The sequence below is a fragment of the Quercus lobata genome, chromosome 9 (genome assembly GCF_001633185.2).
Source record: "Quercus lobata isolate SW786 chromosome 9, ValleyOak3.0 Primary Assembly, whole genome shotgun sequence".
Taxonomy (NCBI): Eukaryota; Viridiplantae; Streptophyta; class Magnoliopsida; order Fagales; family Fagaceae; genus Quercus; species Quercus lobata.
Window position 1 is genome coordinate 30,059,176 of NC_044912.1, and position 10,894 is coordinate 30,070,069.

Sequence of the window (10,894 nt, forward strand, 5' to 3'; positions counted from 1 at the left end):
TGATTATCGGTAGTGTAAAGAAGAATAATGTAAGAAAAAGTATGACTGCAAAATTTTTTATAATTTTTTACTACAACTTTAATGTAACAGAGTATAAGTAATAATTAACCCTACTCACAGTTTACTACATTATAATTCTAGCAAAAAAATTATAAAATAATTTGTGGTCCTGTAATAACTCATAATATTAATAAAAACTTATAGTATTATTGTTTCTATCACAACTTTTCTTATGCTAGCTTCATTTGACATTTTTAGATAAATAAAATAATAATAAAATAATTAAAAAAATTCAACTTATTGGCTAATTGAGCCATGTATGATGTGCTTTTTCCCAAAATTTTGTTAGTATATCGTTGTATATCAAATTTATCACATATTAATATCTTTGATTGACTACCACGCATTCTTAGCGTGATAATCACTCTATAAATATATAAGTACTTGAGAGGTATAAGGGAAGGGAGAGGGGGGGAGGAAATAAGAGCCCGAGTTCAAGTCTATAGGAGAGAATTTCACACATATATACCCTTAGATTAGGCTAAAGTAAAATTTTTATTTTGTATATAATTTTTTTTTTGGTTGATTTGATACAATTAAAGAACATTAATTGTCATTGATTTTAGTCTAATCAAGAGATTCTCCTAAGTCAATTTCAACTTTATAAATTTTGGGGATATAAATTTTGCTACATAACCTGTATAAGTTGATGTGTATATATATGTAGTCTATATTTATATTATCAAATATGTCACCTATCATAAAAAAAATAAAAAATAAAAATAGATATTCATTTATTATGTTTAAAATCCACCAATCACATTAATTAATTATCACATTAGTTTGTTAATTTTATGTAATAATTTAAAAATATTGTTAGTATTTTCCTTCTATGTATACCCTATAGGGTTTATTATAAAACAACAATTCTAAATAATAAAATTTTGAATGGTAAACATTTACATTAAGAGCTTTTCGTAAGTAGGTTTTCATAAGTCGAACCACATAATTGTCTTTACTTCTGCTTTCCTTTCCTCTCTTTACATGTTTTATTTTTCTTCCTTCTATTTTACAAGTTCTATCAAAAATGACTTCTTATAAACGATAAAACCTTGTTTCTTGTTTAGTCTAACTATAAAAAATGATAAAAACCTTGTTTCTTGTTTAGTTTAATCTTTGCATTTGATAAAAAATACTAAATTTAATTATTTATCCACATAATTCTTGTTAGGACATATGTGTTTCACATGTTAAGAATATATGTCATAATTTTATATAATTGGCTTATCCTTTGACAAAACGCACTTTACTTGTATTTGGGTAGATTTAGGATGTGTTTGGGTAGATTTAGAATGTGTTTAAATACTTCAAGAAACCATGTTTCAAGATCAAGTATTGAAGCCTTCAAGTCTGTCCAAGAAAACAAGTTCATAGTGCAAAATCATTAAAGCTCGACAGCTATATCTATCAAGCTTAAGAAACCTGTTCAAAGATTCGATGTGCTTGACACCTTCTCGATAGCTGCTCGACACCTCCTATCTGTCGAGGTTTAAGATTTTCAAAATTCAAATCTGATTTTCTTGGGATCTGTGAATATGTCTTTGGGCCTTCTTTTCTCCTAACCCTAGACATATAAAAGGATTGTTTTAAACGCCGTTAAATAGTTCATAAATTACACAAGTATTAAGCCAACTCTGTTCAAGCAAATTGTGACCAAAGACGAAGTTTTTGCCCTAGTTCATCTCTTTCTCTTGAAGAAGTTGTTGTGTATGTGCACCATAGGGTTTTGTGACCAAGCATCTTCTTGATCTTCATCATGTGGATGAACTGAAGAACTTTGTAACCAAGAACCTTTTTAGTTGGTGATTGAAGTCACGTACTGGGATCCGTGCAATTGGTTAGTCACATACTTGGGAGTCATGCATTGAAAGGGGAACTGCCACTACAAAACAAGTTCAATTGGGTATTACGGAAAGGGTTTAACTATAGGTTGTTAAGGTATTTGGGATTCCTTTACTTGTGACCGCTTGTTGTGATAATAGTGAAGTTCGAGAGTGGTGACCTAAAAATCACCCAGTGGGGTTTTTGCCGTTAGGTTTTCCCCATTCGTAAACAAATTACCGTGTTATTTATTTTTCACTGCATAATTAGTTTATTGGTGATTTGTTTATGCTGCCACACATTTGCATGATAAATTGATTAATTAATAACTTGGCTAATTAATTAATTAATTTCTATCACAAGGGGTCATTCATTTTGTGGCCTATCAAGTGGTATTAGAATAAGCACACTCTGATTAAGGTTTAATCTTTGCTATGTTGATCCATTGACCCCTGTTTGTCATGGATAGAGGATAGTCATTAATTATACCTCATTTATTTGATGACACTAACTATGCATACTGAAAAGTATGCATGAGAGTTTTCTTGCAGTCTTCAGATGAGAAAGTGTGGCAAGCTGTGGAGATAGGCTAGACTAAGCCTACAGAAGCGCCAGTCGACTAGGATGATGACAAGATTAAGACGGCAAACTTCAATAACAGAGCATTGAATGCATTGTTTAGTGCAGTCACCAATGAGGAGTTCAAGAAGTTTATGAAGAATGCCAATGGAAAGGGTTCTGACAAGGACCACAGGCAATCCAGTTCTTCTCAGTTTAAAAGCCAAGACAAAGGGAAAAAGGATGCTAAGGAAGGTTACCAGTACACTATTCCCGCAGGACCTAAGTGCTTTGGGTGTCAAAACTTCGGTCACATGAAGCATGAGTGTTCTACATATCTCAAGAGCATTGGAAAAAGTAAGGCACTTGCTGTTACCCTGAGTGACACCGAGCCTGAGGATGATTCCGATAATGAGGATGACGAAATCTTGAATGACTTCACTGCTACTATTGATTCTACTGATGGGATTGCTGAAGATGTGGTTGAAGAAGAGGAATTGGTGGAATCAAAATTTGAGAAGATGGATTATCAAGATGACATCCATACAGGCTATGAGAAGTTGTGCAAGCTTTCTAAGAAGCATGAAAAACTGTATAGGCTAACCACCAAGAAGCTCAGTGATGTGGAACTTGATCGTGAGGAGTTTTCCATAAAGTTTGATGAAGCGAATCAAACTATTGGAGCACTGAGGTTCAAGAACAATTTCTTGGATGAGAAGACCAAAAAGTTTGAATCAGAGTTGTTTCAAGTCAGAGCTCAACTGGAGAGGACTTGAAGTGCAAAGCTTGATGAGATGCTCAACATTCAGAAATCTGCTTCAGATCGAACAGGTTTAGGCTATGGTATTTCTTCCTCTAATATTTCTTCTACTAGTACTACTATTTTTGTTCCTCTTGCTAATAATGTTAAAACTGAGAACAATGAAATCAAAACTGAATTAGCTAGTGAGAATATAGATAATGGTAAATCTATCTTAGGAGCACCCCTTAAGCTTGAGAAGAAAGATGATAAAAATCCTAGGGCTAAGAAGGCTAACTCTTAAAAGCCTAAACAAAAGAAGTAGCATCTCTGTCATCATTGTGGAGTTGCCGATCATACTTGACCAAATTGCTACAAGTGGCTTGCCACCCAACAGAGCAATGGCATGATAGCATATGGGAGTTAGAATCAGCTTCAATCCTCTCTTGCTCCCCTTGGAAATCTTCTCAAAACCCTCATGTTCCTTTCAATCTTGAACGGTTTTTCTCCCTTACTGCCGGTTCAAGGGTTTAATCAAAGGAACGGTTCTTCCAGGGTGTGGAAGGAAAATGGTTCCAAGTAATTCTATCACTTTTCTCTCTCCCTTCTTGTTTTGTGTGTGTATTACTTATGTGTTTTGCTTTCATGTTTTAAGTCATTCTAGTTTTTATGCTTTGGTTGTTTAACATGTTTTTGTTGTTTTTTCTTTAGTTTTGTTTTTCATATAAAAATATAAAAAAATTGAAAAATCAAAAAAATACATAAACGGTGTGCGTTTTGTGTACATTGGTACTTGTATACCTTGGATGGCCATTGAAACAAAGTCTTCTAAACTTTGTATCTTTTGTAATTTAGATAAGTATCTCTATGCACAACTAAGCAAGTGAGCTTTGTGGCTCGTGTTTGTGATGAGTAAGATTAAGTTATCTATTGTACTTAACACTCGTATAACTCTTTTTGACGGGAAGGACTAAAAAATCTTAAGAGAAAGGCATTAATAACCATCTCACTACTGTTGCCCGCCAATCATAATATGACACCTGTATACTTCGGCATAGCAAAAGTGCAGTGTCAATGATATTTGTGTGCTTAGGTATAGCAAAATTGGAATGTCAAATATCATTGGATATTTCTTTTCTCTCTCTAATATGCCCATGCATGATATGCTTAAAAGAAAAATATGCAAAGAAAAATCAAAAGCAAAAATATCAAATATGCTTTAAAATATGATTGCAAGCATGTATTCTAGGAGATGTGGGAGTTATAGGATGTACCTCAAAGATGATAGTCCCCATCAAGCAGTTATCATTGTGTGTGAGTTAAAATGATTTTCTCATATCTCAAATCGTCATAACATGTATACACTTATGCAATCTTGCGATGTTTTTCACACATAACACGCAATATTCTTTGCTATTCTTGATACATGTGCAGGTCATCACAAGGTTTTACATGTGTTAATGTATGCTCACTAAACTCTCTTGACTTGTTTTTGAAATATAAAATTAATTAAAATTGTTTAGTGTGTGTGTGTGTTTTTGAAGATCCATGTGCTTAATTTTTTATTTTTTTTAATTGAAAGATGATTTTGAGAGCTAAATATGTTGATTGGATCATTGGTTGAGTTGCTTGTTGGATTGCATTCATGTCTATGTTTTTCATATCTCGAAAAACTGTTTTTAAAAGCTGGCTCGACACCTCCTTGATACCTCCTCAATAGCTAGCTATCTGTTGAGCTTCCTAAGCTTTTTCTTATCGCAATCTCGCCTGCACCTCAATACCTGGTTGATCGATCGAGAATAGGTCTGCATCCTCGATAGCTTCTCGGCACCTGGTGGATAGATCGAGCTTCTATTCTTGGTTTTTGTTAAGTTGTTCCTCGATACCTCCTCAACACCTTAGCTGTCGGAGGGTCTTTTTCTCGATACCTCCTCGACAGATACCTTGATACCTCTTGATACCTGCATCTATCGAGATTTACTGCAAGCACTATATAAGCCCCCTGTGCGATTCAGAACTTATTTTCTTCGATCTCTCTCTTAATACTTCTTTGTTTTCTTTCACAAAACACTCTTATCTCAGTTCAAACTTTGTTCCTCAAGGATTCTTCAAGATTTTTCAAGAATTTCTTCCCTTGGTAAGCTTCCAATCCTCTCACATTCATGCATTTCATGTTTTGAAACCTAGGTTTTGGAGTTTTTGAAAAATTTTAGGGTTTTTCAAAATTGATGAGTTATTATTGAAATTTTGGGATGGGTTTTTACTTAAATATGTTTAAAACCTCATACATTACATCACATTAGCATTCTAATGGTATTGTCATGCATTTAGATGTGTGCTATCTGTTTGTGCACTGATAGGTTTGGATTGGGATGAGCCCATGATGTAATTTCTTTTGCATGCCACATGTTCATGCATTTCCCATGCATATGTACTCTTTTTCAATATACTTGGTATATTTGAAATTGCTTGGAACTTTTCTGATTGTCATTCTTTCACTCCCTCTCTATTAGTTTATATTAGTCATGTTTATGGCACCTAAGCATAAACCCACTCCAGCCCGGAACCCTCTTCATTCCGGTGCTTCTTTGTCCTCTGATTAGATTCTAACTCATATCTGATTCCGTGATGATGATGCCTTTAAGGCATTTTCAGAGAACTTTTCTAAATGAGGTATTCATTCAGAATGCCAAGTCATTCTATCGAACTTTGCCGACACTGACCTTCCCTTTGTCATTCACAGTAGGGGATGGGAGTCACTGTGTGAAGTCCCAGTCACCTGTCCTCTCGTGCTTATTCAGGAGTTTTACTCTAACATGCACGGGATTAATCATTCAGTACCTCTTTTCTTCACTCACGTTTGAGGTACGCGCATTCCTATCACACCGTAACTTGTTGCGGATGTGCTTCGAGTCCCTAGGATAGAGTTTCTTGACTACCCTAATTATGAGCATCTAAGGACTGTATCCAGGGATGAGCTCATGTCTGCTTTCTGTGAGTGCCTTTCTACTTGGGGCAAGTGTCTGTTTACACCATGTCGACCTTTTACTAAAGGTCCTAGATTCATGAACATGGTAATGATTTTTATTTTGCATCCACTCTCTCACTATAAATCCATTACAGAGCCTCGTGCTCGATTTTTGTTGTCACTTCTTAAGCATCTTACTATAGATTTTCCTTCTCATTTCATTTTGTCTATTATAGATATTCATCTATATTTGGCATCCTGTGATAAGCTCATCTTTCCTTCCGCCATCACGAGGATCTTACGCCATTTTTCTGTTCCTTTTCCCTCTTCCGACCATTTTACAGTCATGTGTGCCATAGATTATGCTACCGTTAAACGTAGTGAGGCACAATTTCGGCTGTGACACTCAGATTCAGCAGCTCCTTCCTCCCATTCTGCTCCATCCACATCCGCTCCTCCTTCTTCTATGGGCAATATGACTTTAGGAGACATCATGGCGCAGTTGCAACGCGTGGATGCTCACCTAGATACACTCTTTACAGACTTGTATGAGGTGAACGTTCGTGTCGATCGTATTGCACAGTGACAGGCGTCCATGGGTGGTTTTGCTCCTGAGGCTACTTTTTCACCACCTTCTTCCGTGGCTTCTGCTTCTGACGATGAGGATGATGATGATGGTGATGACAATGATGCTTCAGATGATGCTGATGGAGATGCTAGTTCTATCGATAAGATGTCTACCTGACACTCTTACCCTTTGTCATTCATGACAAAAAAATGGAGTAGTTTTGGTATGAGAGTAGTTTATCTTAGGGGAGGAGTTAGTATAGGATCTTTTTGTTAGGGGGAGTGTTGATACTTTTTTGAGGGATGTAGTGAGGATAATATGTATCTTTTCTTTTCTTCCTTTTAGATACATTACTCTTGTACATGAGGTCTTGTGATCATTTATAGACATACATTGTGCTTATTTTCTTATTTATATTAATGTATGTTTTTCTTTCACCTACCCCTTCACGTGTTGTTTCTTTTCTCCCTTTATACACATATTTCTTATACTTGTATATAATCTATTATTTTTATTCCACACAAAGATGACTTGATGAGTTTTGTTTAAAGTGTTTCAAAAATATAGGTTGTCAAAGTCTACTTGCCATAAACTCTCTTCTTGCAAAAATTTTCAAGAGTTTGTGTTAGGATAGATTTTATTGTATTCAACAAGTGAATATGAGTTGAGTGATTTATGACTTCTCTCATATGTTCATTTGTTTGTTGTGGTTTTGTCACGGATTGACAAAGGAGGAGATTGTTAGGACATATGTGTTTCACATGGTAAGAACATATGTCATGATTTTATGTAATTGGCTTATCCTTTGACAAAACACACTTTACTTATATTTGGGTAGATTTAGGGTGTGTTTAAATACTTCAAGAAAACATGTTTCAAGATTAAGTATTAAAGCCTTCAATACTTTGCAACCAACAACCTTCTTAGTTGGTGATTGAAGTCGCGTACTGGGATCCGCGCAATTGGTTAGTCATGTACTTGGAAGTCGTGCATCGAAAGGGGAACTATCACTACAGAACAAGTCCAATTGGGTATTGGGTTATGGGATAAGGGTTCAACTGTAGGTTGGTAAGGTACTTGGGATTCATTTACTTGTAACCGCTTGTTGTGATAATAGTGGAGTTTCGAGAGTGGTGACCTGAAAATCACTCGGTGGGATTTTTACCATTAGGTTTTCCCCATTTTTAAACAAATCATTGTGTTATTTATTTTTCGCTACATAATTAGTTGATTGGTGATTTGTTTGTGCTACCACACAATTGCATGATAAATTGATTAATTAATAATTTGGCTAATTAATTAATTAATTTCTATCACAAGGAGTCATTCAGTTTGTGGCCTATCAATTCTAATACTCCCCATTACTTGTGAGCTCAAATTCCCTTTTAATAGGTGATTCTCAACACATGAGATTTTAAATGAGAGGTAGTGTGGATGAGACATAAATCAAACTTAGGATCTCATGTTCTGATACCACGATAAATTATTGGTTATCTTAAACGCAGCTTAAGTTTTTGGGATAATCAGTAATTTATCATTTTACCACATAATTCTTATAAAAAAAAAAAAAATTTACTCGCAGTAACTTCAGCTCTAATTTGTTGTAGGAAAAAATCTTGTATGCACGCATGTCTCACTAACCAGCCTATATAGGAGATACTTTCTCTTTGTAGTAGACTTCGTCCGTTCTTCTTCTTCTTCTTCTTTTTCTTTTTCTCTTTTTTTTTTTTTGGGTTTCTGTTTTGTTTTGTACTTTTTTTTAGGAGTTTCACTTTGTGAGAGCATTACTTTTCCCTCCATTTTAACATTTTTAGATTTTGGTGAATAGTCTTTACTTAATTTATTATTATGATTGTGGGTTTCAGTTATTTTGATAGTTGAATAAGAGATCTGAAGTTTAAACTCCGCCTACATCAATAACTGATTGGTGACTTGATCTGATGATAAAGAGCTATTATTAGGAGCGAACGTCATAAGGTGAAACTCTCTAAAAAAAATTTGTTATTTTTTATAGGAAGTCTTTACTTAATTTATTTTCTCATTTTGTTCTCCAAAATAAAATTAAATAAAATAAAACTCTCGTTTTAATGAAATGTCACGTGTTGCCAAAAATACGCCTATAGTTTTTCTCAATATCTTTTTAAGCCTACATAGAGTCACTCACCATCCACATTCAATAAGCTATCTTTGCCTGCCAGATCATCATCATAAGCTCAAGTTGCACTCACTGTCTAATAAATCTCTTCGACTTTTGATTTGTTTGGGATCTACTTATTTTATTAAAATTGAAAGTTTTTTGTTGAAAATACTGTACCTGATAAAGGTACCAAAAATTACCATGAATAAATAATATAGTAAAATAAACTGGGACTCCATACTTTGAATAGTACCAAAAAGCCTTTGCAGTACCTTTGCTCAAGCCCATGAATAATGAAAAAGCAATTGAAATATGTTGAAGTAGAAATAAAATAAGACAATGAATAGTGTTGGTTTTAGCTTGTAATATGCGCAAGCCCAGTCCTTCTTGTACTATCAGTTTAGGGTTTAGTCACCTATATATACTCATGTTATGACTCATTATAACACAGGTTAGATGTAGCCCTTAAGGGATTCATCTGTGGATGTAGGCCGACAAGGTTAAATCACGTAACCCTCGTGTTCTCGGTATCCTATTATATGCTTCCTTTTCCGCATCCACTCTAGCATATACAACATGATATAACACATTGCGTTGCTAATAATATATTTTAACAAATAGTACCAAAAAATACAATAAAACTTATAAATAATAATAATAATAATAATAATAAGTTAAATAATAAAAAAAGTTGAATTTTTAAACTAATACCAAATGCAAGCCAAGCATGAAGACCAAAATGTGTTCTTATGAATCTTGGAAACAAAATAGAGATCACTCCTAGCCTCGAAGCACTCGAAAAAAAAAATTACTCGACCCACTTTTTTCGAGGATTCATTGAAAATGGTTGAAACAAACGCTAAAAATTGGTGCACTAATTAAAATCTGACTAATCTTGTTATAAACTAATTTGTTATGCTTCCTTTTCCGCATCCACTCTAGCATATACAACATGATATAACACATTGCGTTGCTAATAATATATTTTAACAAATAGTACCAAAAAATACAATAAAACTTATAAATAATAATAATAATAATAATAATAAGTTAAATAATAAAAAAAGTTGAATTTTTAAACTAATACCAAATGCAAGCCAAGCATGAAGACCAAAATGTGTTCTTATGAATCTTGGAAACAAAATAGAGATCACTCCTAGCCTCGAAGCACTCGAAAAAAAAAATTACTCGACCCACTTTTTTCGAGGATTCATTGAAAATGGTTGAAACAAACGCTAAAAATTGGTGCACTAATTAAAATCTGACTAATCTTGTTATAAACTAATTTGTGATTTTCGTTGCTAAATAACTGTAATATGCTAAGTATTTTGTTAGTTGTCCTGTTGCGAAAGTATTTGTAATAATAGCATCTCGAGTTTCTTAAACTCGAGATTCAATTAAAAAATCGAGCTTTTAAGACTCGTTTTTGTTGTTTTTCAGTTGCTGACATGGCGAAAGTGTCCAGTTGGATAGCGAGTTTATAAAACTCGATTTCAAAAATCGAGTTTTATAAACTCGCTTTCGCTTTAACGCTTTTTCTCCCTTCCCACTTAAAACAATCTACAGAGACCCGGTTCAAAATCTCTCAATCTCAGACACCGCTCTCTCAAACTCTCTCAAGCTCTCTCAAACTCTCTCAAGCTCTCTCAAACTCTTCCCCTCACTGTAAAAATTTCAAAAACAACTCACTCTCAGACACTCCGCTCTCAAACTCGCCGTGCCGAAGGTGCTGCTGCGATTGACACTCAGCCACCGAAACTCAGTTCTGCTTCCATTGACAGTCAGGCACTCAAAGTCAGTACTGCTCCCATTGAACCACCGTGCGCCTAAGGTACTCTCTCTTTCTCCAACTTCAATCTTAGGTTTTGGAATTTCATGATGTTTCCTATTTCGTTTTTCAATTTCGGATCTTTCTGGGTTTTGGTGGTTCATGTCATTTCAATGAATGCATGTATATTATTCTGTTTGGTTGTTTGGGAAATTAAATTTTTTTAACTGATTGAGCATTTGATTGGGTTTCATTAGTGTAAAAAGTGTTAATAT